The 26,471-nt window shown below is 42.6% G+C and overlaps 1 long non-coding RNA gene across 3 annotated transcripts; it reads right to left on the reverse strand.

Moving 5' to 3' along the window:
• Nucleotides 1-4,612: 4,612 nt before the first annotated feature.
• LOC146651289 (uncharacterized) lies at nt 4,613-25,710 on the reverse strand. 3 transcript variants are annotated; one of them, XR_014907916.1, is made up of 3 exons: nt 25,103-25,710; nt 17,557-17,704; nt 4,613-5,135 (listed from the first exon to the last, which is right to left on the reverse strand). It is a non-coding gene; the product is annotated as an uncharacterized LOC146651289 (long non-coding RNA). The 3 variants fall into 3 exon arrangements; XR_014907918.1 differs by lacking the exon at nt 4,613-5,135 and adding an exon at nt 15,067-17,425 and having other exon boundaries at nt 17,557-17,688; XR_014907917.1 differs by lacking the exon at nt 4,613-5,135 and having other exon boundaries at nt 15,067-17,688.
• Nucleotides 25,711-26,471: the final 761 nt, after the last annotated feature.

Genomic DNA, 26,471 nt, shown 5'->3' on the forward strand with positions numbered 1-26,471 from the left:
TGGCGACTCATAGCGTTTTTTTAAAAGCCGAGAAATGCACCGTATTTGATAGCTTGCTGCGAGACCTCACACCGAGCACATCTACTGCGGGTGTGGTGCCTGTTATCCGACCCGGAGTTAGCAACATCCCCCAAGAACCCAAAGAGTCCTGGCCTCTAGCCCTGCTAGTGTAGCAGAAATGATGACGGATGATGATGGCAGCAGCAGCCGTTCTTCTCTGGGTGAGTAGCTTAATGTTGTTCGTCTGTAATTTACGTTGAGTAGGCTAACCATGTTATTAAATTAATGCATGTAAAGTGAACTAGCAAACACCGTCGTAGTTACATGCGGCTGTCTTCTTGTTTGATAGAGTGATACCATATATGCCCTATAGCTGCAGAAAGGGCTAACATTGTTATGTTTTTACAAATAAAAACAGCTAAACATGGGAGGTTTTTGGACAAAGTTTGTGTTCTCCATTCTTTAAGCACCAGTTCGAGCACCATTTAAGCACCAGCACCGTTTCAAAATAGAGAAACCATCCTACTCTGACAAAACGTCCTACCCGTATTATAATTTGATGGTGACTTGCGAGTAAACCTAACTCTACCCCTAACCATAACCATAACCTTCAGAAGTATTCGGGATGGGTGAGAGAAAAAGAAGTTAATTCGGCGTTGGTTTTGTGCGCATGCGCCGTGTCTGCGCAGAAACATTGGGTAGGATGTTTTTTCAGGTAGGATGGATTCCCTGAACACCGGTTTGGCACCAGTATCGGATAAAACCTAAACAATACCCTTCCCTACTCCTTTCATATGAACAGCCTTGTAGCTAGATTGTTAGCTAGTAACCAGCTGTGACCACTTACCCTGATTGCCAGTGTTACGGTGTGTTCACACCGAACGCAATAGATGCAACCAAAAACGCGCCAGATGCCCCTAACTTGACGCATGCACATTCGCACCTCGACGCGTGTCCAATACAAATCATATGACACGCGTGAACTGGAAATGTGGGAGGAAGTTGTGCCAGACGGTATCTTTGCAAGATGGCAGCTGTCGAGCTAGCACTTGAAGAGAGCGTCTCCCTTCTGGAGAGCAGAGCAGCGGCGTTAAGGACGTCCTTGTCGTACCTGGGTCCATCAGGTCCTCCAGAGGCGTGAGCAGTTTGGTGAAGGGCTTTGGCTGGATCTGCCCCTTTGACTCGAGCAGTAGACGCGATGCGCGTGAATGCACAAAATGCAACAAAAACTGACGCATTTTTACTCGCGCGTCAAACGCGCCACACGTGGTACATTGACGCACGTTTCACGCGTTTTCGCGGCGGAAATCTGCTTCCGAATTTTCGCGGGACCCGCAATTGCGCGTCTTCGCGCTTTTCCATTGACTTTACATGTAAAGCTGACGCTCTGTTTGCGTCTATTGCGTTCGGTGTGAACACACCGTTAGGGTAGGTGAATCTGGAGATACAATACAACACAATATTTGCTTAAAATTACTGAAAACTAAGTCAAATAAGAATTTATGGATAGTAAATAAGCTGTTAAGTATTTATGTTGATTGTACTTGGGGTGACAGGTGCAAATTTTATTAAAGGAAAGTATATATGGTTGTTTTACAAAATATGTAATTTAATTGTATGGTTGCAACAATTAATGATATTAGTCTATTTTTAGTTAGATAACATTAATTACATAACAAATAATATTTTGAGAAGAAATAATGAAAAAAACAAGAATATCTTATCATCATTAACTTTTTTCACTTCGAAGCCAGAACTCCTGAATCATGCATATCTTCTCAATAGCTTCCTGAAATATTAAGATGGGAGCTATTCTGAACTTTTTGCAATTCATGAATAAGACAAATTCATAAAATCCTACAGAGTTCAGGTCATGCTTCATGAAGGCTTTCAACTGTCTGCAGCATTTGATATGACACAAACTTTAAGTAAATTTAGAACAAAAGAATCAGAAAATAATTTTGATGTATAATATATTAACTTTTTTTTACCCGGCTGCCTTTTTTAATATTTCCCTTTCATAAATCTTACTTGATCTCCTTGGAAAAAAAAAAGTGTAGCCGCATGTGCTTTTTCAGGTAAAGTTTCTAATTTTCTACCACAAGTGTTTCTTTTTTAGTTATATATAAGAAGGTTGGTAACAATCCTAAAAAACGTTGTTATGCTAATATATATCTTGTAATGCTTCTGGACACATTTTCAGGGTGGTGGCAGGAATCATTGGGTGTTTGGGGTCTGTTAATATCATGTACCCTCCTTCAAGTTATCCAGCTGAGGTTGATCAGACACAGCTTGTATGCAGATGCTAAGTGTCTACCCTTCTCAGTACAATACAATACAATACAATACAATCTCTATTTACCAGCGGTATACCAAAGTGCTTAACATAAAAGACAGAAAAGTAACATGAGTATTATAAGACCTCAGCAAAGTATCAAATATACTCACAGGTCATTGCCACTAATACACAGGGGTAGCATAAAATGCATATCAAGTAAAAACATTGTAAAAACACAAGCCATAAAAGATATGTATAAAGAAAAATAGAGTAAGTCTAAAAGTCAGGTACAAGCATTAACAAGCAGGAAAAGCGAGATTAAACAAATAGGTTTTTAACCATGATTTAAAAGATTGGATAGAATCGGACGCCCGGATCGCAATCGGAAGGTTATGCCACAACTCTGGTGCAGCCAAGGCAAACACACGGTCACCTCTAGACCTTAGCCGAGATCTAGGCTGCACCAAGAGTAACTGAGTAGATGATCTTAGTGCTCTGGCGGGAACATACGATTTAAGGAGTTCGCTAAGGTAGCTTGGTGCTGTGTTGTTGGTAATTTTAAACGTAAGCAGCAAGATTTTAAATTGGATGCGGTATTTAATGGGTAGCCAATGCAGGTCAGCTAGAACAGGCAAACTTCCCAGTTCTGGTAAGAATGTGTGCCGCAGACTTTTGGACTGTCTGCAGTCTATGAAGAAGGGCAGAATGAAGACCGAAATACAGTGAATTGCAGTAATCCAGCCTAGAGGTCACAAAGGCGTGGATGAGCTTTTCCAGGTCCTTATGCGGAACATAATGCCTAGCCTTAGAAATGAGACGCAGTTGGTAGAAACTAGATCTAACTACAGCAGACACTTGTTTATCGAATTTGAACGAGCTGTCAAGCAACACACCCAAATTGCTAACAGTGTCAGAAAGGGAGCTGGTAAGGAAACCAAAGGCATCACAAAGTTGGCCACGAGGAGCGTTGCTGCCAAATACCACGATTTCAGTTTTCTTATCATTTAGGATAAGAGAGTTTGCTAAGAGCCATTCTTTGACCTCGCACATGCACTCTTGAAAGCAGTGCAAGGACAAAGCAAGATCATCATTTAGTTCAAAGTAGATCTGTATATCATCAGCATAGCAGTGAAAAGCGGTGCGGTATTTCCCAAAGATTGCACTTAGAGGGAGCATATAAAGTGAGAAAAGAATAGGGGCCCACACAGATCCTTGAGGCACGCCACAGCAGACAGGTGTAATGGAGGAAGACCAGGTGCCCAGGTTGACCAAGAAGGACCTATTGGAGAGGTATGATTTAAAAAAATCAAGGGCAACACCTTTAATGCCTACAGTATGCTCAAGCCTCGCTAATAAGATGTTGTGATCTACCATATCAAAGGCCGAGGATAAATCCAATAAAACTAGGACTGCAGAGCGTCCAGTATCAGCAATTAGAAGAAGATCGTTGAGGACTCTAAGCAACGCTGTTTCGGTGCTATGATGTGGTTTGAAGGCAGACTGGAATTTATCATTAATGTCGTTCTCATCCAGGTACGCCTGGAGTTGTAGAAGAACTATCTTCTCAGCTCTTCCCAGGAGGGTGGCACGGTTCCCCCCCCCCTTTGGTGGTCCTCCTCGGGTCCTTGTACTCTGGGGCCTCTGGATATCTGGGGCCTGGATCTCCTCCATACCTGCTTCATACCCTGGTGGACGGGGCTATGGCTCCCCACACTCCCTAGCAGATCGTTACATGGAGAAACCTTTGGAATACAAGCATGCTGATCCACACAGGTATGCACACAGGTATGCACACAGGTGTACACGGGTGTTCACAGACGCGGACTACACCTTTCTTGGCTGCTGCCTCAAAGTACATTGTGCGCTGTCTATCTTGCGTGCTGCACAATATCGTTTATTATTTAGTATCTACTGTTATCTACTGCTAGCTAGTTTATTGTGATGGTGCTGTTTTTATTTATTATGTTGCTCTTTGTTGTTTGCTTTCTCTTCTGTTTTTTTTTCTCCATACAGGTGACCCAGGTGTTTTGTTTGTTTTTCTTTTTCTTTTGTTTTTCTTTTTCTTTCTTCCCCCCCTTCTCACTGTCTCTTCTCCCCTTTGGTTTTCTTTCTCTCCCTCTTTCTTTCATTCTTTCTCCCTGTCCTATCCCCCAGTCATGTCTGTCCCGTTTGTAGCAACTGAAAATAAAATAAATTCATAATTATAATAAAGGTCAATCAAATGGACCAATATGGCAAGGCCATGATGATCCACTTGGTAAAATAAATCCGCTTGGCATCTTTCTTGGCCTTAAGACAACAATTCTGATGGCTAAAGATCCAAACGGGACACACAAAAAAAAAAAAAAAAAGGAGTAGAACGTCCAGTCCTGTGGTGAGTCATTTAAAGTCATTTAAAAGAAAAGCCTTGTTCGCCAGCGACCTGACATTAAATAAAGCCATCTGTGCCCGAGGAGCTAGGTCACCGGCGGTGGCACATCGCAGGACGCTGAGGTTGTTGTGATGGATGCCACGTCTGGAGGACGTTATCCAGGACCGAACAGGGAGGTAAGCCACTAGAAGGGCTGGGTAGACTTGAAGTCCAGCGGGGCAGATCCATCGATGGCTCTGCAGTTTAGCATCAGGGCGACCTCTGAAGGAGGGGATAAAGCGTAGAATATCCCAGCTAGCATATGGATAATTCGTAGACTTGGCTTTGAGGTAAGCCTTGAGACGGACGCGAAGACCACTCCTTTTACCCCGTTTCCTGTAACGTTTCCTGTGCAGGTTGGAGAGGGGTAGGCAGGACATACTGGTGAGGGAGTCCGGCCATAGAGGCGTCACCCAGGGTCCAACATGGCGATGCGAGTTAGAGAATCTGAGATTCAAAAGCATATGTCTGTCGTAAGTTATTAGTGCACAGCCACCAAATGAGCATAAAACCAAAAACAAAACAATAAGGAGTACTAAGCCAAGGCGCAGACAAGGACGAGGACAGCCTGCCATACACACCGGCGCCATCTTGTTCTTGTCTTCTCCAAATGTTTCTTCTCTTGTGAGCCACAGCTGTGTTGACAACCACTTAGGTGGTCTTCTCCTCACTTCTTCAATGCCAAATAAACTGATGGATTTAGTTATAAAGGAGCAAACCCCTGGATCCATTCTCTACCAGAATACACCTTGCTCTCCAGCATGTCAATACTGACTGGCCCAATGGTACTTAGTTTAAATATTTGCTATAACATGTGGGAAAATTCTCTTCTGGAGTTATTTAGCCAGTGTCAGTCCCTCTCATTTACCCTCTCTCTGGTGGGATTTGTTTACCACCATAGAGTGCAAGGATGCATGTTTATGGTAGCAGTTCATCTGGCAGGTGCACTGGCATTTCCTAAGGTTTGACTTCAGTGGTATATGAGTTTTGCCTTTATGCCTTTCTCCTACTCTGACTCTCATTTGATGCATGGATGCACTCCTTGCACCCAGGGGTGTCTCCAGAATTTTCTTATAGGTGAGGCCATATGGCGCCCACTAACAATACTTGGATAGCACACCAAAGATGGAATTTCAAGTTTTATTATGCTGTTGTCAAATTTAGGTTACTGGAAAAATATGGCAAAAAACAGAGAAAGAAAAGAATTATATACCTAGTTAATGTCCTGCTATTAAAGATGAAAAATAAGAAAATGAAATCCATAATAATCCCTTTTAATTGAATGATTGTATATGAAGAAATAAATAACAATCTTTTAACTCATTGTAGGGTGTCTTCCTCTCTCTTGTGCTCACGTTTAATAAAGTTTTAACACAACACAAGCACAGGACAGTTTTGCCGGGTGGGGGGCACTGGAAGAGGCAGCAGATTTTAGAAAGTGGTCAGTGCGTCACTGCTCGGCAACATTGCCAGGCAACTGAATTATAGCTTTCTGACAACTGACTGCTGGTAGCTAAACTTCAACAACAGAAAGCTCCAGCCATCCCTTTACATGTTTTTTTTTAAACACTGATCCATCAATATGGGACTGCACTACATCCTCTATCACAATGCGCAACCTGGGTTGTACCAGGATGCTGTTCGTGGACTTCAGCTCAGCCTTTAACCCTTTAAGACAAGCCTATTCAAATGGCGGCCCGCGGGCCAAATGCGGCCCAGAAGCAACCTGCGAGTGGCCCTGCCTGTGGTCCTGGCAGAAACACAGAGAAAACGCAAAAAATTAATTAATTAATTAATTTTTAAAAAATTAAAAATTCCTACAGCGTAGTGTAGACTGTGAATGCAACACTCCTAGTAGCCTAGCAATATTTAACCCACAATGCACCGTGATGTGATCGTAATATATGATGCGACAACAGCATGTCTTTCTCACTCCTAAAGCGCAAAATTGACAATGAAAACTGTCAGTTTAACCCTGCCTGGACTGACAAATACTTATTCATTTTACCGAGTTTAATAATCTTACAACCGGAGTTGTACTACCATGGTGAGGGTCCTGTACAGCCCAAGAGAGAGCTGCAGCATCTTCCCTTCGTGTTTGCTTCTTGGCGATGAAGAAAAGGCCTTTCACAGATTCTGAAACAATGAAGTACTGCATGCTGGCCGTGGTGGATGCGGTGAAAAGTGAGTGTGACATCTGCTATTAAAAACGTACCCCTGTAGGACAGTTCAAATATTCGTAGAATTGAAGTTCTGGCGTCAGACGAGTTTGAAATGCTGTTAGATGACCTGAAGAAAACTGATGTAATGTCTATAGCAGGAGATCACAGATAGAACTGATAATGCAAGCTGTGCGTATATGTCCGTTTTTTGGATGGGAAATTGTTCGGTTTACTACCGTTAGAGGGACACACAGCTGGCGAAATGATGTTTGAGAAGATTTAAGCTCTTTTTGAGGAAAATGGTCTGGATATGAAGCGTGTCTGTATACTTGTGACGGATGGGGCTCCATCCATGGCAGGAAAAGTGAGTGGTCAGCAAAATATTTATTTTAATTTGAAAGGGAATTATCAAAATGTTTTTTGTTATTATTATTATGATTTCAAATGTGCAAAAAATAGTTTAGTTATAGCTCCCTTATTTTTAAATGGACCTTTTGGTGTGCATTTGTGAGGTCACCACCAGATTTACAGGGGAAAAGGAATAAAAAAAATACTTGTTTTTCAATACAGTTGTGTGGGTTTGAAATTGATCATGATCTGCTGCTTACTGGCTTCAAAAAAAAAAAAAAATCTGGCCCAGATAAATTCCTCGGTTTGAAAATCTGGCCCAACTAACTTCGTAGTTGAATAGCCATGCTTTAAGACCTACCATAGAACCAAGTCCGCCAGAGCTTATATTATTTTTTTTACATGCTGTGGAGCCATTTTTGGGAGCATTTCAAGTTGCTATACATCAATACAACCATTATAGCCCAAATTTTAATAATATGTATGCATTAAGTGCATAGTACTTACATAAATTGCAAAAAAGTGCAATAAACTACAAAAAAATTGAAAATCGTTTTTGTTTTTTTAACATATATTTCTAGTTAGAGAAATTTAAGAGACTTATTCCTCAAAACTGTAAATACAAAAAAGTTGCACAAACTAGTTTTCCACCACAGGAAACTTATTTTGAGTGTCTTCATAGTTTTATTTTTGAAATACACCAATTTTCATATACTGCAGGAAAAACGAAAATAAATATTATAATGTAAATTTGCAAAATAACAGCATGTGCATCAAAATAAACTATTTCCAGCAGTGCAATATGAGTCCTAAGCATCCCAGAAATGACACAGAAAGTCATAAAGTCAAAGATAACTTTTAAAAACACCAGTATAGGCTCATGAGGCCTTGATGGTAAAAAACTACATTTCCGCAAAATGACGTCACTTCCGGTTTCGGGCAGGTCATGGCGGACATGCGACAGTTCACGCTGATGGACGTAGGAAGTGTTACGAACAGCTGATCGGATCGGCAAAGCGTGTTTCTGGAATATTGTGTTTTTGTTGCTGCAAGCGCTTTTTATGCAATTTTTGCAAAGCTATATGTGGAAGGAAACTGTGACCTAGGACAAGCTGATGGCATAAGATGTAAGTACAACTCCTCCGGTTTCATATGCAAAAAAAAATTATTGCGCTAGCTTACGTGGTTGCAGTGCTACCGGGATTTTAAAATAGTTACGCAAAATGGAGCGTGTCCGCTCCGACCGGCTTTAAAGGGCTTTAAACACAGTAATCCCCGATATCCTTCACCAGAAGCTTCCCCAGTGCCATCCTGCCAGTGGATCACCAGCTTCCTGACGGACAGGCAGCAGCATCATATCCCACAAACCATCACCGCCAGCCTTCCCCACGGGTATGTTCTTTTCCTTCTACACTATGTCTGCACCCCAGGTGAGCCATCTGTGAAACTCTTGAAGTGTGTGGACGATGCAGAATGATGATGAGTCTACGTAAAGACAGGAGGTGGACCAGCTGGTTCACTGGTGCAGTCAGAACCACCTGGAGTTAAAGGTGCTCAAAACTATAGAGATGACGGTGGACTTTCAGAGAAAGCTTCCACCCAACACCCTCCACCTTCCTCCCTCTCACTTTCCTAAACAATAAAGTACCTGTTGTGGATCACTTCAGATTCCTAGGATCCACCTTTTTACGCAATCTGAATTGGCGCTCACATATATTTCTGTTCGGAGGAAGGCTCAGCAGAGGTCGTATAACCTCCAACAACTCAGGAAGTTCAACCTGCCACAGAAGCTGCTTGCCATCTTCTATACCGCAATTATCCAGTCTGTCCTGTGCACATCAATCACTGTCTGGTTTGGCTCAGCCACGAAGCAGGACAAGGTCAGACGGCAAAAGAAAATCAGGTCTGGAGAGAGGATCATGTCTGCTGCTCTTCCCTCCACTCAGGACCTGCACAGGTCAGGGGTTAGAACTTGGGCAGAAACATCTCTGCCTTCCCCTCACATCTCAGGCATAAACTGTTCAAACTGCTGCCTTCAGTCAGGCGCTACAGAGCGCTGTTTACTAAAACCAGTCACCACAGAGACAGTTTCTTCCCCCAGGCTGTCACTCTGATGAACACTATGAAATAACCCACTGTTCATTCAGGTCATATGCACATTGCACAATTTAGTTTTGCACTTATAGTATTGTACTTTTATTGCATAGTTTCTAAAGAATTTCTGTACTGTTTCTTTCTTCTTTTCTCTATTATGTTACATATATAATATATATACTGCCTTTTTAACAAAATGTCTCTTTCTTGTTTTATTTTGCACAAAGAGAGCAAAGTGAACTGGAGTCATAATCCTTGTTTATCCACACAACCTTGGCCAAACAAAGATGATTCTTCTGATTCTGATCAGTTTCTGTCCTTGCATAAAGACAATCCACCTCTACTGCCGTAGTGACCCATAGTTTTTGTCATTTCCACCACTGTTAGACAAAACACTACTGGAGCTCCCGTCCTGCAAGATCTGCTACCTGAGTTGAGCAGACAGCAAGCATGACTTAGTATTTGGTGGAGAAACCCCTGTTGAAAACCACATCGGTAAGACATTTCTTGTAGTTTGTCATCAGGATTGTGCAGGAGGGATTTTGGTCTGCTCCTCTTTACAGGAATTCCTTTAAGTATCTTGAAGTCTGGAAACTGGCTAAGCCACTCCATAACCTTTATGTGCCAATTCGTTACCTACTCATTTGTTGCCTTGGGGATATGTTTTAGGTCATTGCTAAAAGACCCATCTTCAGTTTTCCAGGTGTGCGAAGGAGGTTCTCATTCTGGTCTTAAAATGTATTGTATGACACCATACATTAGCCACACAGTGTGGTGAAGTCATCCTGTACCCTTAGCAGAAAACAGCCCTAAAGTATAATGTCATAGTGTCATAACATCTCTGTGCTTGACAGTGGGGATGATGTTGTCTGGGTCATACCCCTTTCTCTTCCTCCAAACATGGTGGGTTCACAGGGAACTGTGCAAGTGCTGCAGTGGTGTCCCTGGTGACTGTGGCATATTATGAGGTACTTACTAGTGAGATTTTTTACTCTGCTATTCCAATGATGCAACATAACACCTCTACTGAATTGCATAAACATTGTTTTAATCATCAAAAGAATAAATGTTTTCTGTGTTCCTCTACTACACGGAGAATGCTCTAATCAGTTACAAGACACAAAATTTATCATTTAAACTTTTTAGACTTAATGTCAATAATTTATTAATTGATTAATTATCTGTCTCCCATCAGTCCCAAAACCCTTGTGTGATATTAGTGCAATATTTGTACTATAGTTCCTGAAATGTTTTCTGTATTCTTTCCCTCACAGACATATCAGACTTGCTGTTGGTGTATGGATACAAAGGTTGTTAAACAATACTTTTTATAGGAACCATTATTTTCAAGTTTCACAAAGTACAACATGACCTTTGTTTTTTGTCTTGTTTTTTTAATGAATAAAATATTTCATGAGAATGAGGAATGAGAGTAGGGTTAAATGTCTCGGGCAGGATGTTAGTCCTCCACAGTGCTCCACAATGAGGAATAAATATGTCTTTTCCCCTATAAGTTCTCCACATCCTACACACAGCCTGGCATTTCCCACAGCTGCTGTTAGGTCATTGATTCCAGGATAGTTGGACCAATTTTGCCCCCTACTGACTCATTTGAAATATGTTCATCTGCTACATTTGTAGTAACTGAACAACTCTGCCCTGTAATGCAAATTAATTATGCTCTTCTTTCTTGTTTGATTTTGTCTGCCTTGGTTAGAATTTGTTATATTCATAGTCAGTACAGTGTCTCCAAAGTAATCTGGTGTCCCAGTGGTCTTAATAATTTCAATTTTAAGATGAGGGTATACTGGATATTTATCTGTACGCTGGTTCAAAAGGAGACTACTGGATAACAAAGTACTTGTCATCAGAGCTATTACTCATGCTCATTTTTTGCAAGACAATGTCCAATCACATAATCCTGTTATAATTTAGTGGATTTGTTGATGTCCTGCACAGAAAATTTTAGAAAACAACAATAATGAGAACATCAAAAGGCTTTTACTATACTGTATTCATGCAATATCAGACTATCTAGCCTCTTTATCCAAAGAATGGCAAAATATAAAGGTGATTTCACAGCACTTTATGTGTAGACCTATCTTCTTCTGCCATTTAGAAACATTACATATAAACTGTCATTTTTTGTAGCAGTGTGTCCTTGGTGTATAACTTTGACATCAAATTGATTGTATTGTCCTGGCGCCTCTGGTTTGGAGTCCATCAGTTTAGCCACGAAGAGTCACATACAGCACACGATTCGGAAAGAGCAGAGCAGCAGAGATGCATCATGTGCTAACAACCAGGACAGAGAAGATGACTCTGCCAGAACCTGGTCTTAAAAATGATCAATCTTTGCTTCTAGCTTTGACAGAAGTCATGATCAAAGAGTAAAGAGTCTGTATAGGGCCTTCAGGGACAGGCCAAACCTAGCGGCATGAGGAAAGTGATGCACTAAAGCAATTCTATACACTCTAGCACACTTTTCTGCCTCTGAGATCTAAAAATGGTTTGGATACATGATAATGGTTTGCTGGCTGATATTAAAATAATCAGCACCCACCAATTAATGCGTAAACAATTAAATTCTCTTCAGAGCATCCTACATGTTAGATTAAATACATCAAAAATTGACATTAGACACATTCATAAAGAGAACTCAATTATATATACACACTTCCTATAGGCAAATTTATGCATTGTTTAAAAATATGAAGAAAAGAAATTAATTGGGTGTCTGGTGGAAATGTATATAAAGCCACTATTCTGCAATACACAACTAAACAATAGAACTCTTTCAGGAAGTACAGCTTTGGGTCTAACAACAGATGGTTTGATGCCATTGTATACAAAAAAAAAAAAACTCAAGGCATATGTACATTTCCTTAAAAACAAATGGACTATTCCTCCAGCCAGTAAGTTTAGTTTCTTTGCACATATCTATGATATGAATCCTTGAGGTAACCAGTAGAACATAAAAAGGAGACCAGGTTGTTGAAACCTTTATGAAAGTGAACATGAAACGCCACATGTATAAAAGCTAATTTGCCCTGTGGAGCCCTACTCTCAAAAACCGACAGACGTTTAACACTTTCTGTAAAGCCAGAGTTAAGAAATAAGTGCTTAAAGTTAAATTTTTTAGAACATATTTAGCATCGTCTTGTGCTAGTATAGAACGTGATGTTACCAGGTTGGTTGGTCGGTTGTTTAAATAACCAATAATTCACTGGAAAACAAGGGGACTAAAACCTAAAAGCACTCTCAAGAGATCACTTGTGTACTGCTCCTCATTGCAACAATTAGTTTTATGTTGATAAAACAAGGATATAATGTCCATTTTCACTCTGTCTCTTAAGCAGTCAGGGGTTCTGTGTTGCTTGCCCAGGTTTGTGAAGCAGTTTGGAAATGAGAACAGTGTGGAGGAGAGCTTGTTTGAGCAACTAGACTAACGAGCTGGAATCCGACACTCCAGCTTTTCTTTGCCATGCCAGGCCAGGTGTGCTGAGCTGCACAATCAGCTGGCAAAGCAGATGTCCAAAAGATGTGATCAGCACTAATTTATGCAATAAAATAGTCTTGCTTTTCCCAACCACATTTTACAAAACAGTTTTACAACATAACACGTTAAAATATGCGTGTTACAGTCAAAGGAGCTTGCAAAGAAAAGCGTCTGGACTTCTTTAAGTTGCTTGAAGACGTTTCACCTCTCATCCGAGAAGCTTCTTCAGTTCTAAGGTCAAATGGTGGAGAGTCCCAGATATAAACCTAGTGGGAGAAACCCCCCACAGAGGGACAAAAGGACCCCCTGATGATCCTCTAATCGCCTGAGCCAAGGTGTGAAACTGGGTGTGGGTCCCAATCAGCCAGAGTTTCGGGTGTGTTCACTATGAAACCTGGCCCCCCCCTTATCATGCGAATTCCTGAGGTCAGATGGCCCAGGATGTGAGTGGGCGTTAAGGCGTCTCCAGTGCCAAAGTCCCTCCATCCAACCTCACAATACAGGAAAAGAAGGCCGTTGCTTCCCTGAGCAAAGACCACAACATCACTGTTTTACCAGCTGATAAGGTAAGATGCACCGTGGTCCTAAACACTACAGATTGCCATACAAAGATCACTACTCTCCTCAGTGACAACAATACCTACGAAGCCCCAAAGCGAGACCCCACAAGCAGCTACAAAAAGAAAGTTATAGCTTGCCTTCAAGACGTTGAAAAGGACAAAATTATTGACCGCCTTACATATCACCGCCTTTACCCAGGGGATGCCATACCCTGCATCTATGGACTTCCTAAAATCCACAAGGAAGCTGTCCCACTCAGACCCATAGTCAGTAGCATAAACTCAGCCACTTACAACATTGCTAAACACCTTGCTACCATCCTTGCTCCTCTCGTGGGGAACACCCCACACCACATCAAGAACTCCACCGACTTCACCGACAAGGTCCAGAAACTTACCCTGGATCCAGATGAAACCATGGTGTCCTTTGATGTAGTCTCTCTCTTCACTTGCATACCCACCACGGAGGCCGTGGAGACTGTCAGAAAATGACTACAAGAAGACAGCTCCTTGGAGGACAGGACCAACTTCACACCCGATCAGATCTGCACACTGTTAGACCTCTGCCTCACCACTACATATTTCAAGTACAACGAAGGCTTTTACAGACAAAAAGATGGCTGTGCCATGGGCTCCCCCGTGTCACCTATTGTAGCCAACCTTTACATGGAGGAAGTGGAAAGGAAGGCTCTTGGCTCTTTCAAAGGAAGAGTACCCAGCCACTGGTACAGATATGTGGACGACACCTGGGTCAAAATCAAGACACAAGAAGTGGAATCCTTCACTGCGCACATTAACACTGTGGATAAAAACATCAGGTTCACCAGGGAAGACACAAAGGACAACTGTTTGCCTTTCCTGGACTGCGCTGTGCACATTGAAGAGAACGGCAACCTCAACATCGAAGTTTACCGGAAGCCCACACACACGGACCAGTACCTCCTCTTTGACTCCCATCACCCTTTGGAACACAAACTTGGAGTAATTAGGACCCTACACCACCGGGCAGAACATGTTCCCTCTAAGCCTGAAGGGAAAAAGAAGGAACACACACATGTAAAGGAAGCACTCAAAACGTGCGGCTATCCTAAATGGGCGTTCTTAAAGTCAGCAAAGAGGCACAGAAAAGAAGACCAGACACCAGCGAGGGAGGATAAGAAGGACAGACGCAACAACATTGTCATCCCCTATGTAACCGGTGTATCAGAGAAACTCAGGAGAGTTTTCTCCAAGCATGACATCCCGGTGCATTTCAGACCCAGCAACACGCTCAGACAAAAACTGGTTCACCCGAAAGACAAAACGCCAAAACACAAAATTAACAATGTGGTGTATGCTGTACAGTGCAGCGAGGAATGCCCAGACCTCTACATTGGAGAGACCAAACAGCCACTTCACAAGCGCATGGCACAACACAGAAGAGCCACCTCCACAGGACAAGACTCAGCAGTCCATCTGCATCTTAAGGATAAAGGACACTCTTTCGAGGATGCCAATGTTCACATTTTGGACAGAGAGGACAGATGGTTTGAAAGAGGAGTGAAAGAAGCCATCTATGTCCACTGTGAGCGACCATCTTTGAACAGAGGAGGGGGTTTACGACACCAACTCTCTGCCATCTATAATCCAGTTTTGAGATCCCTTCCCAGATGCCTTAACGCCCACTCACATCCTGGGCCATCTGACCTCAGGAATTCGCATGATAAGGGGGGGCCAGGTTTCACAGTGAACACACCCGAAACTCTGGCTGATTGGGACCCACACCCAGTTTCACACCTTGGCTCAGGCGATTAGAGGATCATCAGGGGGTCCTTTTGTCCCTCTGTGGGGGGTTTCTCCCACTAGGTTTATATCTGGGACTCTCCACCATTTGACCTTAGAACTGAAGAAGCTTCTCGGATGAGAGGTGAAACGTCTTCAAGCAACTTAAAGAAGTCCAGACGCTTTTCTTTGCAAGCTCCTTTGACTACGATGACCTGGATGACTGAGAACCTTCACAGACATATGCGTGTTACACAACAAAAATAACTCTGTTTTTCATAGTCTGTTGGGAATCATATCCATCAGCATGTCCATAGAAAAAAAAAAGAAAACTCTCCACATTACACTCTCCTTTACTTACATTCGAACTTATCTTTGCCTCACGTCTAAAACAGTCCCGATCAAAAGTTTAAGACCACTTGCAAAAAATCATATTTTGCATGGTTGAATCTTAACAAGGTTCCAAGCTGATCTACGGTGCTTTTTCCTTCAGTGGCACAATGAACATTCAGGAGGTGCAGGAGCGTCAAACGGTCGCTGGCTATGTCCAGATGTTGCAGACAGCATCACTTATGGCTGAGGGCCCTCCTCTGTTTGGTAATGACTGGGTTTTTTTACACACTGGACTTCTTCCAGGAGAATAGCATCACTTTTTGGGACCATCCTGCATGTTCCCCTGTTCTAAATCCAATTGAGAACCTGCAAAACCGTTTCAGTTTAAGCGTTGTTTTCTTTTTCTTTCTTTTTTTTTGCCTGTCCCATTTGGATCTTTAGCCATCAGAACTGTTGTCTGAAGGCCAAGAAAGATGCCAAGAGGATTTACTTTACCAATTGGCTCATCATGGTCCATTTGATTGACCTTTATTATAATTATGTATTTATTTGATTTGATTTTCAGTTGTTACAGAAGGGACAGACATGACTGGGGGATAGTGAGGAAGAGATAAGAGTTGTCTCTTGCCCCTCCTTCTCCATGAATGGCAGGGCTGACACTCCATCTCTGAGGTCAGCCAGGCCTCTAAGATGTGCACAAACCATCTTTGTGCACATCTTAGATGGGCCATTAGGCCTTAAAACTAATGGCCCATCCAATCGGCCACCAGGAGTGAGTCGGTACATTGTAACAAACCTTTTGGGTTATAGCACCACTAGGGGGGGAGTCTCCTAGGGGGTGTGTGAGTATAGCGTGGCAGCCGCTGCTCGTGTTCTGTTCTCAGGATAGACCTCACCATTGTAACGGCCTGGCACCGGCGACTACCGATCCCCGCACATGTATGTACAGACAGTGTAGAGCCGTGGAGACCTGGCTTGTATGGTCTTATGTTGCTGACAAGGAATAAAGGTCTGTTGTTTAATTTAACTGACTGGCTCCGTGTTATCCGGCTAACCTCCACACCACATGCCCGCTGGACCGGCTAGCCGCTCCTTCCTCGCCAGACTGCTGTTACAACATACATGAGCGCCCAGCCCCAGACACCAAGAACCACCAACACACCAACGTCTGAGGGCATCAGCCACTGGCAGGGAGTGTGGTGAGGGGAGATAGGCCTCCATACCTCAGAGAGCCTGAGATGTTCCCAGAGAGGTGGAGTCTAAGACCCAAGCTAACATATAGACACAGACAAACAGGCGCACACAGACACAAACGTGCATTCCCTCACTCACCCGACGTGGAGACAGACACAAATAAACACTGTACACACATTCACACTCCCCAAACATACTCTATATCCCAGGTCCAGGTACCCCTGCCCCCAGAGGGGTAAACTGTACCTGGACCCAGGAGATGAAACCCTTCTCTCTGGGGTGGAGGAAAGCAGACCGCCTCCTTATCTGCAGTAGCAGGGAGGCCCCGCATCCCAGACCCCAATCCAATGACCAGCACCTCCTCACAGCCCCCCAGCCCCGACGGTTAGCAGAACGGGGGTGAGTGAAGACCCTAAACCTCCCTCCGCCCACTCATATGTAGTGTTGCTGTGTGCTGTTCTAAATAGGGAGGGGTATTGTTTAGGTTTTATCCGATACCGGTGCCAAACCGGTACTTTTGAAACGGTGGCGGTGCTTAAATGGTGCTCAAAGAATGGAGAACACAAACTTTGTCCAAAAACCTTTCATGTTTAGCTGTTTTTTGTAAAACAATAACAATGTTAGCCTTTTCTGCAGCTATGGGGCATATATGGTATCACTCTTGGCTGGAAGCAGTGCTTAAACAATGGAAAAAACACAAACTTTGTCCAAAAACCTCTCATGTTTAGCTGTTTTCCACTTTTTCTTTGGTCATTTTAGCCTTTTTGGCCAGGGTGAAGGGAGTACCTGCCATCAAACAAGAAGACAGCCGCATGTAACTATGACGGTGTTTGCTAGTTCGCCTTACATGCATTAATTTAATAACATGGTTAGCCTACTCAACGTAAATTACACACGGACAACATTAAGCTACTCACCCAGAGAAGAACGGCTGCTGCTGCCATCATCATCCGTCATTTCTGCTGCACTGGCAGGGCAAGGGGCCAGGACTCTCCTCCTCGGGTTCTTGGGGGATGTTGCTAACTCCGGGTCCAATAACAGGCACCACACTGTAGGAATGTTTAGCTGATTTAGAGTTTAGAAATGTGTTAACATAGAATCTAGAATTATTGTACAGACATTGACACTGCCCTCAATGTAATAAAGGCCTGATTGTGTCATGAACTTAGGAGTAGATTTTAGGAGACCCTCCCCAGTTGGACTGTGAAACTAAGACAAAGAGGAGTCAATGCTGAGTGGAAATTCCCCAGAGGATATCTGGGTGGGGGTCTCAACTTTTGTAACTGGATAACTGTGGTCTGGAAGGGAGATGGGTTTTTTATGACCTCTAGGGAGTCATCTACACCCACAGTGTTTTAACTGTCATGCACACACATCCACACGCACACTCACTCACATGCACTCACACATACACACAGGTAAGCGCATACATACACTCACGAGCACTCACATAGACATGCGGGAAACGCGCACATGTAGGCACTCATGTGCTCGCACACACACAAGTAAAAGTATGTAAACATAGCACTTAGTTTTATGGCACCTTGTAGAGGGTTTAGAAGGGGGGTCACTTATACAAAACTGCATGTAACAGACAAAGGAGTTGAGATCTGCAGAGAAAGTCCGGGGTCCTGTACATATCCCTTCTAGAAGGTGTAATCAATAAGTGTGTATTAATAAAAGTGTTGTTAATTGACTACTGAGTCCCGGTGTTCTTTCTGGAGTCCTGACGAATATACGAACCGGGGTGAAACTGCTTTTGCAACAACACCCACAGCAGATGTGCCGGTGTGAGGTCTCGCTGCAAGCTATCAAATATGGTGCATTTCTCGACTTTTAACAAAATGCTATATGTCGCCAGGTTCGTCGTCACATTCGAGGCGTTACCTCCTTTGCACAGTATCACCTTAAAGCACTTGTTGCAGGCTGCTGAGTTTGCGTCTTTTGCTGTGAAGTACAGCCAGACTTTTGACCACTTCGCCATTTTTAATCTGTAGCTCTGCTCTACAAGAACGTACGTACCTGGGCCCGCCTACTATCCTTGCAAAGGTAAAATGATTGGCTAGAATCCAAAGTGTATGACATCTCAGGAAAAAAAAAGCACCAAAAAAAACGCACCAAAATGTGCGCTGCTTTTCGGCCTGCTTACTACTGTTTATGTCAGAACCCCCTAGTTCTAAAGTGCATTTAAAACATAGGAGGGCATGGTGCTTCCTGCCAGAGAGCAGCACGGCTCCTCCCGAAAACCCTCAGTGTCTATATGCATTTAAAATTGAAGGTAGTACCAGCACCAGAGGTGGGTTAGAATACACAGACCATCCTCTGGACGTTGTATAACGTGCCCACCCCTAAGACCCTATATGTATGTGTTATGAGAGTATGAGTAATGTGGATGTCTAGGTTGCAGAATAAAATTGAGGCACAGGAGGCCAGTGCCTCCCCTGCACACTGGTGACACACCTGCACCCCAAGCCTGCATGTGTGTGGGTGTGGTGGAGCGGGAAGAGGGAGGCAGCTGAAGATGGGGAGGGAAGAAAGGATGGGGCAAGTGGCCCCTCCCTGGGGCGTGTTTGCACGCTTTGATCTTAACAAGGCTCCAAGTGATTTTCTGCCATTTTTCAAGTGGTCTTAAACTTTGGATGTTTTTTTGTTTGTTTGGTTGTTTATTTTTTTTGTGCATCCCACACTTTGACCTATTCTTCCTGTACGCATGCTGATAGGTTTCTCAGTGCTTCGGTAAGAAACAGTTATATTTGTAGTGTGGTGCACGTGTAGTAACCTATTATGTAGTAAAAAATTTTGTAAAATGTGTTACTAGTTAGCCAACATAAACTAATACAAGTCTATTAGCCACAACAAACCAACCAACCCGGTGACATCACGTTCTGTACTGACACAAGATGGCATTAAAATTGCTCTGAAAACTTTAAGCACTTATTTCTTAAATCCGGCTTCTGTTAAATCTGTGTCTGTTTATAAAAGCAGAGCGCCACACTGTAAATTAGCCTTTATACATTTGGTGTTTCGTGTCGACTTTAAAAAGGTAAAAAGTTGAAACATGTCTATCTTTAAAACAAAGTTTTCCAAATGTACATAAAAAGCTGAACCATTCACATTCCAGGGAACATCATAATCTTAAAACCAACAGAACAACCTCTCTCTCTTTAACTTCTGGATTATAGGCGTGCTGAAATGACACAGAGGTCTGAAAGAGAATAAAGTTATTAAAAGCCAGAATTACAAAGTACTTTTGAAGCTTATCATCTTAAGCTTTAGCTTTATAACCTAGTTTTCAGACTAACATATCAGAAAATGATGTTAAATTTGCATCAGTCTGTGCTAAGGTGGTGTTAATTGTAGGATTTCACTAGAAAATTTGATCCTGAACAACAATATTGGCAACAGTAACGTGAGCGATAATGGTGATTTTACATTGTCCCTTCATGATGATACAATAGTCCTCATTGGATCTTTTTTCTTTTAGAGATCAGGACCACTAGTGGTTTTCCTAATTCACCCTTCCACTCTCCCCAAGGTTGCCATCAATTCCCTCCACCCTCTTCATCTCCTCATCTGCCCCCTTTAACAGTGAGGCAGAGATAAGAGTTGTCTCTTGCCCCTCCTTCTCCATGAATGGCATGGCTGACACTCCATCTCTGAGGTCAGCCAGGCTAATTGGTTTGTGCACATGTTAGATGGGCCATTAGGCTTCAAAACTACTAAGCTAAAAACATTTCCTTCTCTCACTTGTCACTTGTAGCTGGCTGATGGAGCCGCTTATAACGGTCCAGCGAGAAGTAATCACATCCATTGCAATCTGTGGCTCAAATGTCACAAGCAAAAAGTACTGGCCCTTCATGTCTTGGGCTTTTTAAAGTTTATTTTGTTATATCCTTACCAAAAAGGGGGTAAAATATGGAGATAATAGTCTAGGTGTAATCATAGCATGTTATCACAACAAGTAATGCACAGATATTATTGATGTAGGTTTATAATTAGGGCGGCACTGCAACTAATTTAATGTCCATAGCAATGTATTTGTGACAGCTGCTATCACATGGATGCCTAGAATTACATTTAGGTTGCTTCCTTTTAGTTCCCTTTATCTCGTTACTGAAAAGATGTGCTTACATCTGCTGCTTGCAGCCAGGGGAATGTTTGCAGTTAATGGGTTTGTTAAAAGTGTTTTACTGAAATGGAGAAGATTACACTTAATGTTTAATATCAACATATCCATTAGTATTGTTCTGAGAAAAACAAGATCCAAACATGTACCCATAATTTTTATGAACTCAATGGCTTACGAAGTACTGAGAAAAATAAGCAAGCAGCCCATGTTGACAAAATGCTTATTACTGTCTCTATTTGGTATGCACTTTGTAGTCTTTGACTTATATGTCATTTGTAGAAGGTGCTACAGCGTAGCTACAGCAGCCAGACAAGCACAGGCTAAGTAGTTATGCTGTCATGTTATATGCAAATTGAGGCTAAAAAGTAATAAACTGCTAAATTTACTGTCTAAAATATTTATAGCAAACTCTTTTGCACAAACATTGTAATTGAGGATTATTATAAAACTGTTCATTGTGTCTGCTGTTGATTTTACTTCAAGATAATTTGAGTAATATCTTTATCAACTTGTCTGATCATCTGACCATGTTTGCTCTTGAAATTAATGAGAAGTCACAAACAAGTTTGAGCCACGAGATGCAGTAATCCACTTTTCTTTAACTTGGTTTAAAGCTAAGAAATAAACAATGGCTTATTGAAAATACCCGACTGAGACAGATAGATACAAAATGCAAAGATCCACTCAAGTATTCCCTCTGGCAATCACAGCTGACCCAGATAGATATAATCTTTAACAGACTGCCTCTGGCCAGCAGCACCCTCACATTGGTTTTTCGAGTTACTAGAAATCCAAAAAGAAAATCTGTCTGTCAGATGTTAGCAAAAGAGTAAATTGTTTCCTTATGCAGAGCAAAAGGGATACAATCGTGAGCTAACTAACTGGTTACACTGACAATTCAACAACACTTATGTATGAATTTGTCAAATCCAGGGGACTGCGTCAGTGTTGTATCACCTGTGTCAACTTAAGTTAATCGTTTTACAAGGATCATAGCACTGAAGTGTAGGTTTGTCCATGTATATGTACCTGACCTTCAGTTACACATCAAAGACACTTCCCTTGAGTCATCCACCTCAGCCCATCAGGGAGCTGCAGCCTGTAATTGGGTGTGGAGCCTGAGAGGCCATGTAGTGGACAGCTCAGAGGAGACTGCAAGAGTCAATTACCAGAGCTGACAGTGCAGTAGAGAGAAAGGTACACCAGGCACACTGTAGTGATCTGTCTGAGCAGGATAAAGGAGACTAAGCGTATTTGCTAATGTGAGACCAACAAGCTACATTTCTCACCTCATGGTAACAGCTGTGGTCATGAAGTCTTTTGAGCGCCTAGTTCTCTCCCATCTCAGGACCCTCACGGCCCCCCTCCTGGACCCCCTGCAGTTTGCATATAGAGCCAACAGGTCTGTAGACGACGCCATCAACATGGCCCTACACTTCATCCTGCAGCATCTGGACTCCCCAGGAACCTACGCCAGGATCCTGTTTGTGGACTTCAGCTCTGCCTTCAACACCATCCTTCCAGACCATCTCCAAGACAAGCTTTCCCAGATGAATGTGCCTGACCCCATCTGCCGGTGGATCACTGACTTCCTGACGGACAGGAAGCAGCATGTGAGGCTGGGAAAGAATGTCTCGGACTCCCGGACCATCAGCACCGGCTCCCCTCAGGGCTGTGTTCTTTCTCCTCTGCTCTTCTCCCTGTACACCAACTGCTGCACCTCCACCCACCAGTCTGTCAAGCTAATCAAGTTTGCAGATGACACCACCGTTATTGGACTCATCTCGGACGGGGATGAGTCTGCCTACAGGAGGGAGGTTGAACGTCTGGTGTCCTGGTGCAGCCACAACAACCTGGTGCTGAATGCCCAGAAGACAGTGGAGATTATTGTGGACTTCAGGAAGCACACAGCCCCACTCCCCCCCATCATCCTGACTGACACCCCCATCACCTCTGTGGACTCATTCCGCTTCCTGGGTACCACCATCACCCAGGACCTGAAGTGGGAGCCCACCATCACCTCCGTCATTAAGAAAGCCCAGCAGAGGATGTACTTCCTGAGGCAGCTGAACAAATTCAACCTGCCAACACGGACGATGATGCGGTTCTACACTGCAATCATCGAGTCCATCCTCACCTCCTCCATCACCGTGTGGTACGCTGGAGCCACTATCAGGGACAAACAGAGACTGCAGCGTGTTGTGCGCTCTGCTGAGAAGGTGATTGGCTGCAGACTCCCATCTTTGCAGGACCTGTACACCTCCAGGACATTGCGGCGTGCAGCTCGGATCTCAGCTGACCCTTCTCACCCTGGACACAGTCTGTTTGACCTGCTCCCCTCAGGCAGGAGGCTCCGGTCCATTCGCACCAGAACCTCTCGCCATAAGAACAGTTTCTTCCCCTCTGCTGTTGGACACATGAACAATAACCATATGACTGTTCCCGCTACTAACACATGACCCTACGCTGTGTTCACTGCATCATTCCATGATTGGCACTGATCACCACCTGCACTCATGTATATATCTTTCAACGTAGCACTCTTAATTCTTATTCTCATGTATATATCTCATGTATAGCTCATGCACATATCTTTCTACGTAGCACTTTTAATTCTTATCCCTACTTTTATTTTTTCATGTCTATTTAAGTGCTATTTATGACACTATGTTTACACTGAAGCACCGCAGCAATTTCCTAATGTTGTAAACCTGCTCAACATTTGGCAATAAACCCCTTTCTGATTCTGATTCTGATAGTTCATGCTTATGTATGAGGTTTTAGACAGAAAACAGAAAAAGGAGACGTTTATAATAAATGCCCATTTTGTGGATTGAATCCATTAGTTTATATCCTTAAATAACCTTAAATAATCTACGATCAGTCATTTTCAATTTGCAGATGCGTTTCCATATTGTGCGCCAGTTTTTTTCTTGTTTGTGGTTGCAGTAGAAAATAGGTAAATATTTCATATATTAAGAGCCATATCACAGTGATGATGCCCCCAGAGTGGCTCTAATTTAAAATGGATTAAATTGAGAGTGATTAAATGGTGGAAACATTTCGATCAATCAGGAAGTCATTTTACTTCTATCACAGCTGACCCAGTCTCATTTGTGAGATCTGGGAGAATTCAGACAAAATGTGAATGTGAAGCTTGACTTTCACTGGTCATTAAGATAACTTAACATAATTTTGTCTTAAATAACCTTTTTGTTGTAATAATCAAATCTCCTGCTGCACAATATATGAGCTAGGCAACAAAAGCACTCTGAGTAAAATGAAGGAAAAAAGTTGGATGGCATTAATTACAGTGCTCAAAAGGAATGTTTTTTTTTTCATGTCAGTTAAACCTCGGGTTGATCTGGTCAATTAAGTAGCAGAGGGGGTTGTTATGTGGTTTCAGCTGCTTTGTTGTTACTAAATTAACCGAAGATGCATTAGAGAGGAAAAAATGAGACAACCCCCAAAACAAGAACAATTTTGTGAAGACCACTGACATTTTTCCCTCCTTATCTTTTCTGATTGTGTGTGTGTGTTTTTTTTAACTGGTTTTGCACTTGGCCAGGGTTAGTGCCACTACTGGTTTAATGAACCAATACCTGGACCATACAGAGTTTGCTCAGGTAGTCCAACATCAACATGTGCCATTAGGTATCATGATGAAATCCTTGGACCAGTTGTCTGACCCTGCACTGGTGCATTGGGTCCTGGGTTCTTCCTGATGTGCAACAATCCCCAGCTTCAAGTGGTGAGAGCATTTCCCAGTGGATGAAGGAATTGATACCATTGACTGGCCCGACCTAAATCTAATAACATCTCAGAGATATCTCCTGCTCCAGAATTGACACCTTCAAACTCGACTCAGATGTGCAGCTGCCCAAAAAGCCAAGCTAAATGCCTTTTGTGTTTATGATCAGATAAGGCTGAGCTATTTAGTCACAATTACAAGAAGTATGTTTCGAGGAGTAAAGGTTTCAAGCTTAAGAATAATGTACCAGCTGTCAAGTGTTGTGCTGCCCTCACGACACTTGACCATGTGAAGCTAGACATCCAGCGAACAAAATAGATGAGATCTTCCACACAAGGCTTGCTTTTCTTGCTTTTAATGAAGATCCTTCAAAGACTTATCCTCTCTCAAGGCTTCTCTTTGCTATTTATTTATGCTTATTTGTAACTGAAATATACAGAAAGTGAAAATAAATTGCTAGCTAATACACATCTTAATGACAAACTTAATGATTAGCCTAGCTTAACACATGCGTTACGTTAGCATCACAGTTCACTCCAGGTAAACACATATAAAAGTTGTTTCTGAACATATTAATACTCACAAAGACGAACGTTTCCAAAGGTACAAGCGTGTAGGGCACTTTTAGTGTGTACATGAGCTTATTCACTGTTTTAATACTTCCGAAACTACGGAGCCCTGCAGGGGACATGGGAGAAAAAAAAATTAAGACGGACTTTTGCAAGATCTCGCAAAAGTTTTAGCTGCCAGCTCGAAGCCGACCGGGAGGTCGAGGCACGATGTGCCGGGAAAGCGGTGTTCCTCCCGGCTGTAGTAGGTTTCAACCACCCGTTAGCTTCAAGATGGTGGGTGTCAGATCTCCGAAAACGTCGGAGCACTTTTGCAAATATGTGATGTCTTGTAAACCGAGCAAATATCTGATGTTTACACAACTACATTTACGCTTCAAAATATCTTAAAAGTTTATTTTGTGACCCAGAAAGAGTAATATTACAACTAAGTAGCTGCCGCCATTGTTGAAATTCAACTTTTGCGAGATCCCGAGTTTGTTTTGCGAGATTTCGCAAAAGTCCGTCTTAATTTTTTTTCTCCCATGTCCCCTGCGGGGCTCCGTACGAAACACTTTTCACAGCGTTCACGGAGAAAATATGTCAAAGATAGGTTAATGATCAGAGCGCTCCCTCGCTCCCATTTCCGCATGTACAACACAAAGATCCCGTGCGATAACGATGTTTCACTCTGAGCAAATTTCGAACCCACACATTTTAACTGTTTTTAGCATGAATTACTTATAATATTTCTTAACTTTGAACTTATTTATCACCTTGCTTATGTAACTTAATCAGATGATGCACTAACTACTGACTTTTGACCAAAAGGCATAACAAGCGTGGTGGTGGTAGCATCATGCTCTTGGCTGTTTTGCTGCCATTTGCTGCCAGTCGTACATTGCACAATATGGACGGAATAATGAAAAAGAAGTTCCAAATTCCAAATTCTTAAACTTCACCTCAAATCAGCAGCTTGATGGTTGACACTTGGACACAATTGGGATATTAATCCCAAATACACCCTAAAACTGATTTTGGAATGGAGAAGCCAGACTTACTTTAAGCTTCTGGGACCATCAGCCGTACTGAAATTTCGTAGACTATATTTAAAAGCTGGGTCCATGCCAGGTAACCAAGCAATTTAAATGAACTCCATTTGTCAAAAAGAATAATCAAATATCCAGCCAGAATTAAGCAAAGAAATAAATCCACCTATAACAGCAACATATCTTATCATTATTTTGATTTTCATAGACACACACACAAACACACACGCTGTCTGTGTTTCTGTGGTGTGCATGTGTGTGTGTTTCAAACACCCACCCCCTCCACAAAACATGCAACTGCCTCTAGACCGCAGAATCTCTTTTAAGTCAGGTGCTGTTTTCAACAGATTCTAAG

This window comes from Rhamphochromis longiceps, linkage group LG16 (assembly GCF_057381845.1).
Source record: "Rhamphochromis longiceps isolate RC_006_pf linkage group LG16, R_longiceps_female_GT1.1, whole genome shotgun sequence".
Taxonomy (NCBI): domain Eukaryota; kingdom Metazoa; phylum Chordata; class Actinopteri; order Cichliformes; family Cichlidae; genus Rhamphochromis; species Rhamphochromis longiceps.